The sequence below is a fragment of the Saccostrea cucullata genome, unplaced genomic scaffold (assembly GCF_032062105.1).
Source record: "Saccostrea cucullata isolate Sc308-1 unplaced genomic scaffold, CSIRO_AGI_Scuc_v1 ctg1074, whole genome shotgun sequence".
Classification (NCBI taxonomy): domain Eukaryota; kingdom Metazoa; phylum Mollusca; class Bivalvia; order Ostreida; family Ostreidae; genus Saccostrea; species Saccostrea cuccullata.
The window spans coordinates 191,635-202,148 of NW_026924110.1; the positions used below are offsets into that span (position 1 = coordinate 191,635).

General features: G+C 33.3%; 1 long non-coding RNA gene across 1 annotated transcript; it reads right to left on the minus strand.

The window, feature by feature from the left end:
- Nucleotides 1-4,067: 4,067 nt before the first annotated feature.
- LOC134265755 (uncharacterized) lies at nucleotides 4,068-5,172 on the minus strand. The gene is made up of 3 exons (XR_009991817.1): nucleotides 4,688-5,172; nucleotides 4,399-4,499; nucleotides 4,068-4,287 (listed from the first exon to the last, which is right to left on the minus strand). It is a non-coding gene; the product is annotated as an uncharacterized LOC134265755 (long non-coding RNA).
- Nucleotides 5,173-10,514: the final 5,342 nt, after the last annotated feature.

Sequence of the window (10,514 nt, forward strand, 5' to 3'; positions counted from 1 at the left end):
GCTACTCCTTCTACAGTTTTGGTCTGATTTCAGTATAACTTGGCACACAAGTAAACTACACTAAGATACATAGAATAGTGCATCGGTTTTTGGATTTCGATGAACGGTGTTGCCATGGTTACTAAAAATAGAATTTTCTGTAAAATTCCTTAAAAACGCTACTCCTTCTACAGTTTTGGTCTGATTTCAATATAACTTGGTACACAAGTAGACTACACTTAGATACATAGTATAGTCCATCGGTTTTTGATTTCGATGAACGGTGTTGCCATGGTTACTAAAAATAGAATTTTCTGTGAAATTCCTTTAAAACGCTACTTCTTCTACAGTTTTGGTCTGATTTCAATATAACTTGGCACACAAGTAGACTACACTAAGATACATAGAATAGTGCATCGGTTTTTGATTTCGATGAACAGTATTGCTATGGTTACTCAAAATAGAATTTTCTGTGGAATTCTTTAAAAACGCTACTCCTTCTACAGTTTTTGTCTGATTTCTAAATAAGTTGGCACACAAGTAGACTACACAAAGATACATAAAATAATGCAATGGTTTTTGATAAGTACAAACCAGTAGAGCTACAGTCTCGACAGAGACTTCTGGTTTTCTCATTAATTTAAAAAAAAATATCTAGTAGACAAATCAATAAAAAATATATCGTATAATTTTTATGAATCATGCAGTTTAATGTATAGATTTTGGTTTGGGGAGGGGTGGATAAAAATTAATAACATGTAATTGTTCATGCCTAAATATACAGTCAGTTAAATATGACTGTTTTGTATAATATATTTCCTGACAATTGTCTGTGAACTGGTTGAGTTTTGAAATGTCAGATTATTGTAGGGATGAATTCCATTCTGGTCCTGTGCAAGAAGCTTGGATATGCTAAACCTTGTAAAGTCTTGCATGTTACGGAAGTATAAAAGGACACTCCAACCCCATCCCTTGCACTGCTGCCAAAATAAAACAAAATTCAAGCATATTGTTGCAGTTTAATGTCGTGTATTTTCAGCATTGAATTTTATTTTGTCAGCATCTACATGTAGAAATAAAACCCGACCCTGAACTTATAAGGATTTTTTTTATCAATGAAAACAAATAGAATCATATTATATGCATATATAATTATATTTATCCATTATTTGTCGGCATAATTTTTTTTTGTTTTGTTACTTCATAATATGAATGTATTTCCGCCATTTCACGTGTACATGTATCTTGTATATTCATTCAAGTCATCTGATAAATCAAAACCTGATAAAGCAAAACCTGAAAGTAATCAGAAATGACACTTTTAAGAAGTATAAAACAAATGACATAAAGTATGTAAGCTGATAATGCCTTATGTCAAACAAGTTTTGTGTGTATGCTTGAATTTGTACTTACTTTGATTAGGACTGTTCTCTGGAGATGATGCTGAGGTTTCATCTTCACTTTCAATTTGTGATGACATACTGCTAGCACTTTCATCTTCTTCTTCACTTTCCCAAAGATCCTCTAGGTCTATTAAACTGTGCATACTCTCATCAACTGCGGCTTCTTATAGAAAAAAATATATAGAGGAAAATAAAACATGACAAGTATGTATGAGAGCACATTAAATATTGACATGCAGACTATGTGTATCTGGCAAAATACTGAAAGAAAGATGAATACAGACATTACATTCAAGAGCATATCACCAAAGAATACACATAAATACCAAGCTCAATTCAACTTCTGACCAAAACATACCTGGTTCTACAATTTCAGACACTCTGTCCCTCCAGATTTTTACTTTGGAATCATAATCTGTCCTCAAATTGTCAATAAGAGACTTTGTGGCATCAATTCCCTGGCACCATCCAAGATTGTTGAAACTGGTGAACACCTATCAAAATAAATGGTTATGTATTTAACTACATTGTAGAATTAGAAGTACAGTACATGAATTTATTGTGCAGCATAAAAATTTTAAAATGCAATTGAGTATGTTTGTACAATTAATTTACCTTTCTTTTACACCCTCCTAGCCACATCATTATGGATACCATCTGTTGCAAAATACTGCATTTTTTTGATCTTCCATATCCAATGATGCAGAGGACAGAGCCAATTATTGGCATTAGAGATACAATTTTTTTCCCTTTTCTTTTAGTTGCTGATTTCTGGTACTGCTTTTTAGTAAGAGCTGACGTAAGAAAGCTCAAAAGCACAGGACAAAGTCTTTTTGCAGTTGTCATTATTCTGTACCAATTAAACTGCAATATTGATGAGAGGTTTCTCCTATTCTCCTGTCCCATGAATTTTGTAAATGCAGTTATTTCTCTGCGAATGATATCGCACATAACATGAGCAGATGATGACTTGGCTGCTTTACTTGCAGTAAACAGTTTCCTAAAACCACTTTGATATCTTGAATGGCCAACAAGCTGAACAGCTTTTCCAACTTTGGTATTGTTGACTTGAAGTGTAATCTAAAATTACATTAAATAGAAATGTATATTTTAGCATATACACAAATTTCAATCAATATTCATAGATTTTATTTAATAAAAAATTAATTTGTAATTGATAGCAAGTATTAATAATCACAATTTAGATGTCATATAGTTTTAAAAGGTTTTGTACCTTATCCGTTGTCAAAGATGCCTTTGGACTGCTTTTGCGGGGAGAAAAAAAAATACTTTCAGCTTCTTAGGGGTTCTTCGATGAGAAGGAGAGGCATTTACTTTACTAGAAACATAGCTCCCTGGTTTTCGTATTTTGCAAAATTTCTCCTGCATTTCCTCTAATTGTGATTTCTTTATCTCTAAAGACTTAATTATTAGACTACAGTCATTACAAATAAATTTTTCTTTGTCTGGGGTAAATTGTTTGGAAATGTAATTTTTTTCCAACCTTCTGCTGCAATTAAGCCCCCCCCCCCTTTAAAGTTTGTAAAAAAAAAAAAAAAAAAAAAAAAAAAAAAAAAAAACCTGTTCTTTTAAACTTTTTCTCTGAAATGGTTCTTTACAGCAAACACAATTCATAATTAGGGATCAATGTACAGCCATCTTTATTTTTTTTTCTCCTGCACATTGACATCGAGCAAAAAACCCCCCAAAAAAACAAGGGTAAAACAGTATACCCCCCTCTCCTTCGGAGCGGGGGTATAATTAATTAAAAAATTGAAAGGAAACAATAATTTTCCCTCTCTTTGTGTGAAGATGATTTAAATTAAAAAAATGAATAAAAGTAGTATCGTGAATGACAAATAATAAAGGATTAATACTTTATTACTTTAATTACAACATTTACAACTACCAAAAATGGTCCTGATATCGAATTTTGCACAGAAAGGGTCGCATCAGCAATTTCAGCTGAGCAGTCTATCATCGTGTTTACACCACGTGGTCGGTTGACCCCGTCAGGAATTTTGTGTATTTGTGTGCTGACGTCATGCGCAAAGAAGTCGAATGGCGAAGAGGCGACCTAATTCAAAGTGATGCTTCATTTGTTGTTGATAGGGCCGTTTAAACGGCGAAAGCATCCTTTTAATGACAATTAACAAGTAGGAGAATAATTATTTTACTGATTTCTCACGTCTCGGGAGTTAGCTCCGTTAAATAAAGTTGTAAAAGGTAGGCAGAGTTGCAACACCAGTTGGTGTCGCTGAATTCCCACTTTTCAATATGGCCTCTGCTCTGACTCTCCCTCGCACGTCATAATATAAAAGCGCGAGTTAGAGTCAGAGGAATCTCGGATTAATGGCAGAAGTCAAGATTTTCCCTTTCCCAACTCAGAAAAAGGACCCAAAATGTAGGCGAGCGTGGCTGAGTTTGCTGCGGCGGAAAGATTACGACCCACCTATGCACCACAGGGAAAAGTGGAATAATTCTTGAAGTCTATATTTTGGACTTTTTTCAAAGTATTCGTGTCTCAGTACAAAGAGGTTTTTTTTTCAATGTTTAGGCCATTTTTATTTTATTAGTTGTTTTACGGATTTTTTTTTTTTGGAAAATGTCCATTGGGTGGCTACAAAAAAAAAAAAAAAAAAAAAAAGAAGAAGAAGTGTTCAATGTTCAAAACTTTAATATGCAGCATATCAAAGCAGTTGGGGAAATCAACCTCAGAACATTGCACAGAAATGTCTTTCTTGGCATTCCTCACTAAAAGAGAATGATTCTCCGAGCAGAGAGACATATTATGTGAACAATGCTAAACTTTCTGTGTATGTCTATGACTGGATACGGGTGTCCTCTCACTGCTACGTCCACATTGCCACAGAAAAACACACTTCAGCAAATTTTACACAACCCCCTGTAAAATAATAAAAGTTTAATCAAATTCAGATAATACCTTTTCTTAAACAGTACTAAACAGTATAAAACTAAAATTCAGTGCACAATTAATGGACACAAATAAACTTACCAGAATGATAAGTCATCCCCATAGGGTTTCACATTCCTATGACTCTCATACAAACATTTTTTGTCTTAGAACATCCTGATGAGTCTTTTCCTTTTCCAAATCTAAAATTTAAACTTTAAGAAACATTTCTTTCACATCATTTGATAGATTCATACCTGCACAATGATAAAAAAAATCTTTTATTTCTCTGACGTTTTAACAATTGACAACACGTCTTGTAGATTTTTAAAATACAGTCAAACATGTTCTTTTAAAAATGTCATAAATAATATATGAACTGTTAACTAACCATTAGATATAACTGTTTAAAAATTCTCCAAACCCTCAAAGAAAAATTATGGGTGTCGGATGGAGCGCAAGTGATGACATCAGATTCGTTGGTTTTGGCTGTAATTTCCTCAACCACCACACTCCATTCGCTGATCAGATAACATCATTATAGAATAATCACCAGCCTGATCAGCTCATAAAAACCGTCGTACATTTACTACTGTCCTTAAAACATTTATATTCTGTTTTGAAAAACCTAAAATGTTTCACATGGCCGTCATACTTATTTCATCTCTGACTACAAAACGCTTGCAGAGTTTTTTTTTTTAAAGGGTCAATAGTGGAAGCGTTTACATGATTCTGATCACAACTAAGTAAAATTCAAACAATGTACGGTCATTTCCGGATTTTTTTAATATGATTGAAGTAAAGTTCGATCGGCGATTATAAAAAAAGGATTGAATGGAATTTTTATTTTTTTTCCAAAACTTAGAAAAATGGGGTCGGCGGATCCGTAAAACAACCAATAAAAAAATTTTGGCCTTAGGTATGTTTCCGACATTTTGTTTATGACAGTCCAACACCTGGAAACCCATATCCCACGTTATTTGCTTATTTGCTTACAATAATTACAAAGAGCGTTAACAAAACAGAAGCTCAACATGCATCCATCACCAAACGTTCAGCGGCAGAGAAACCTAACGAGGTATGTATAACTAATTAATCAAAATGCCCCCCCCCCCCTTATATTTTTTTTTGTAAAGATAGGTTAGTTTGATCCAAGCCCTGTTATAAGAGTATTGTAGTTTAAATGCATTTGTTAATTTATTCACTATGACCTTGCACCCTGAACTTGTAGCCACCCATCAGTCAACCTATATATATTCACAACGTTTTCCTGTTCTGTGTATTGTATATACCTTGTGTTATTCTCTTCAGAGAAGTGGACAGGCGAAAGCCTGTCCACTTCTCTAAGGAGAATAACCTTGTGTTAGCGTGTTTACTCTTTATGTAGACCTTGGTGTTTCGCTGTCAGCTTACATTTAAGTAGGCAACACTTTAGTAAAATCCCTTGTTTAACTACATGGTCATCTCTGATAGGATAGTTCATGTATTAAAAATCCCCTATTGTACTACAGTATACTGTTTCAGTTTAGCTATCCTAAGCCTAATAAACACTGCTCTTTTTGATACATGAAAAAAGTATTTTTAACTCAGCTAACTGACTAGTAGAATTTCCTTTGTAGATATATAGACTATCAATCTGTAGCTATGAAAAAACATATATTTTTGTTTCATCCAGTTTCTTGAAAATTCTTACTTGATGGAGTCAAATGAAGAGGCAGTTGATGTTCAGTCCTACAATGATATAAGTTTAACACTGTGTATATAAATATATATCTATAAGGCTTGTGGAAAATATGTTTGTGTCTGCTTTCCGAACTGACACTATAATTCATAGTGCCAATTGTATTTTTCAATTGCTTTTTCAGTGAATACATGTACATATTTGAATTTTCAGATTTTACCCATGAATGAAAGTTGACTGTAAATTTCAGTCACAGAAATGTTTTAAGTACTATTTCTTTTTTCATGAATGTTTCTTACATGATAGTACACAGTACTAATGTATTTTTTCAGTGTATGGCCGGAACCTTCAGAGAATAGAAATCCGTCATAATTCAAGCAATCAATGGTTTGTATTCTACCGCTTAGTATGACCTTGCGAGAAACCGGAAGTTTACAGGGCTTAAATGTTTTAAAGGCGTGTACAAAATTTGGAGAAAAACGTTGTTCCGACAGTAACTCGGAAGTCTGCTATTAATATTTGTGTATTCTCTAATAAAACCTTGGGGTTTTTTTACCGTGCGCCGTTGGACCGTACCCTGTGCACATTCAATCATAATAAAATATTTATTTTTGTCTGTAGATTACCAAATAAAAAACCCAAATATTTTGTACTTGAATATGGAAAATCAACATTCACTGAAAATTACAGCTAAATGCGTTCATTACTTTTCGAAAAAAACTCTTTGTCCACAATTTTACCGGACAACCCTCGTATATTAATTTACACCAAATTTGGTTTAAATATGACGTGAAATTAAAAAAAAATTATAAAAATCTACGAACTTTTTGAATGACCCTCGTTGATATGTATTATTCCTTTTTTCAGTGAATTAAATTTACACAGAACTACAATTGGTCATTAGAGTGACGATCGATTGTTCCGAACTTTTCTCTCCACCAACAATAAAGCAGTATATGACATCAATGTATAATTCATCATCATCATTTTTGAAATAAGAATTAAAACAGAATAATCTATTGTTTTCCCTCCCTCGAGGGCATATAAAACTATTAAATGCTTGGTACAATTTTATATGCAAAGACGAAAAATAACGTAGCTACTAGAATCAATATTAATCGTGTCAAATATTTATTATAATGCAAAGAAATAGCTAAGAGCAATATAAGCGTTAAACAAAGCAGGAAATACTACAGCATCCGTCCTAAGCGTGTCCTTTTACGTGTTATTCATTTTTAATAAAACTAATAAACGGAGCAGATAAAAAAAATCAAGAGAGGGCTTAGCTAGAATAATTTGAACTCGCATTATTGCATGATGAAATTGAAATTTCATTTATTTTTCTCTCTTATTAAATCCAGTGTGTATGTGCTTCGTTTTTATTTGCTATTTCAAAGCTATTTATGTTCAATATTCTAAGATATAGTTTAAGGAGGTTGGGATAGAATTAGAAATACACGTTTCATAAGTTACGGCCCCCTTTGCAACTTTGAACCTCATTTAAAAGGCGAATGAATTTCTGTCATTCATGTGTTTCGATATATATGATAATTCGTCCTTCGTTATCGAAGATGACCAAAATAACATCTCGTCTGTTTCTATGGTTTGTTGTGAATGCGAAGATGGCTAATGAGTCCAATCTTCGCATGGACCGTCCTTCCACAAACTGGACAGGAAGGTCCAATAAATAATACTTAGTTTAAAGCAAGTTTTTCAAATATTAATTTTACAGATGATTTGTATATGTTATTGATTACAAATTATTTTATTGAACTAATACAAAACTAACGTCTCATTTCCCCTTGTGCACTTTCTAACACAACTACAAATAGATCAGGCGATAAAAATCTTTCCTTTATATTTGCTAGTATAATGCTACATTTTGTTAATTGTTAAGTTATTTGTATTTTTTCTCTCTGACACTTTACGCAATAAACCCAAAAAGAAAGACGTGCATATTTTCTATCATTCCCCTTTGGCTGAAGTTTATTAATTTGTAATTTATAAATATGTTTTACTGTGAATATTGATTAAATACTACGTATAAATAAAATGGAAAAATCTTTACACACTGCATTTGACAAAAGAAAATTTAAAGGTCTATGCTTTATTTTCAACAAGAGGATTAGAAACAAGTACGTTCATCTAACCTTTATAAACGTTGAAGGAATCATGAAAATCTTCAAATATCTTAAAACTGTTTTTATAATCCTTAATATTATTTTTTGCTGCCGTGGAGATTTAAAAGCTGGATATTCTTCTATACAATATGGCTACCGATTTCTCTATAGAATGATAGAATCTTACGTGAACTATAGTATACTGGACTGTGTTGAAGAGTGTCTGAGAACTAAAAGGTGTAGATCGGTCAATTATTATAAAGGCGCAAACTTTTGTGAAATAAACTTTAGTAGGAACATAACTCAACCAGAATTTTACAGACAAGCCCCGGGCTGGTTATACACTGACATCCAGTACTGGGACGAGGTAAATATCTTTGTATTCTCTTTTTAGAGAGAGAGAGAGAGAGAGAGAGAATAAAAATAATTTTTGATTGTATACTGTTTAACGTCCCTCTCAAGAATTTTTTGCTTATTTGGAGACGCCACCACTTGTTGGTGGACAGCTGCAAATTTTGTTATGTGCTCGGCACTCAGGGTCATTGAGCAGGGAGGGATTTCTTTTCGTTGCAGCACCTATTTCGACAGGGGACTTCGGTTAAAACGGTCTCATCCGAAAGACCCGTTTCCAAGTGACACAGTGGGATTCGAACCCGCGACGTAAAGTAGATGATAGAGAGAGAGAAGGGGGTTTTAATTTCAACACTGAAATATACACTTAATGATGTATTAACTTCGGGGATCCGAAACCAAGGGTGTATTTCTTATGTGATAGTCCATATTATATGATAATCATTAATTTAAATTTAAAGTGTACAAGTTTTAGCATTTAAACCGTTTATGTTCTTTGTTTTTGTGTAATTAGGCAGAGAACACATGATCGTGCTTTTTATCAACAACTTTTATATAACTGCTCCCATGCGCTTTCCCTTGTAGTTACCATTTGTTCTTTATCATAGAATGCAGACTCCTACATTTGCAAAATTTCACTTTTTTGTCCATCTGTTGAACAGAACTCTTCTCCATTTTTTTGTAAATAATTTTCAGGTTTAGGCCATAATAAAAATATTCCTAGATTCTCATCCCCGCCCGCCCCGATTTTATACCCCCGCCTCGATTTTTTTTTTATTTCTGGTTTTCTTCGTCTTAATTCTGATCGGGATCGGTATTCATCTACCATTCTACTTTCGTTTTAAATCCCGCGAAAGTCGAAATGATTTTGACAGCTGAAAAGATGGTAATTGCTGTAATACATGCGTATATATTTTAAACAAGGGTCATTGGTTGAAAAAGATTGGTGATGATGTGAAGTAAGAAATAATTGAACCTTTACCATGACTTTTATTCGGGTATTGTAGATAAAATTACGCAGCATTGCTAAGGCTTGAAAAAGGGGGCGGGGCCTAATTTATACGGTAAAAGTTTACTGTGACGTCACACAAAAATATGACTTTTATGTATTTCTCATAATACCTGAAAATGAAATAAATTGCAACTTGTAACTGTATTAGCATAATAAACATCAATAAAACTTATGAATGCATTAAAAACCAGAAGTCTCTGTCGAGACTGTAGCTCTACTGGTTTGTACTTATAGCAAAGGAAGAGAAAAGTACTTAAGCAGTTGGGAATTGAAACTTTACAACAGCAATAAATAGAATAATGATTCTTGATAAAGTCTCTTTATGTTCTTAGTGTAGTCTACTTGTGTACCAAGTTATATTGAAATCAGACCAAAACTGTTGGAGGAGTAGCATTTTGAAACCATTTTATTGAAATTTCTATTTTTAGTAACCACGACAACACCATTCCTGGAAATCAAATACCGATATACACAATTATGTATCTTGGTGTAGTCTACTCGTGTGCCAAGTTATATTGAAATCAAACCAAAACTGTAGGAGGAGTAGCATTTTGAAAGAATTTCACAGAAATTTCTATTTTTAGTAACCACGGCAACACCGTTTATCGAAATCAAAAACCGATATACAGAATTATGTAACTTAGTGTAGTCTACTCGTTTGCCAAGTTATATTGAAATCAGACCAAAACTGTAGGAGGAGTAGCTTTTTAAAAGAAATTTCACGGAAATTTCTATTTTTAGTTACTACGGCAACACAAAAACCGATGCACAGAATTATGTATCTTAGTGTAGTATATACTTGTGTGCCAAGTTATATTGAAATCAGACCAAAACTGTAGGAGGAGTAGCATTTTGAAAGAATTTCACAGAATTTTTTTTTTTAGTAACCACGGCAACACCGCTCATTGAAATCAAAAACCCATATATAGAATTATGTATCTTAGTGTAGTCTACTTGTGTGCCAAGTTATATTGAAATTAGACCAAAATTGTGGGAGGAGTAGCATTTTGAAAAATTGTTTACAGACAGACAGACGGACGCAGGAGCATTACTG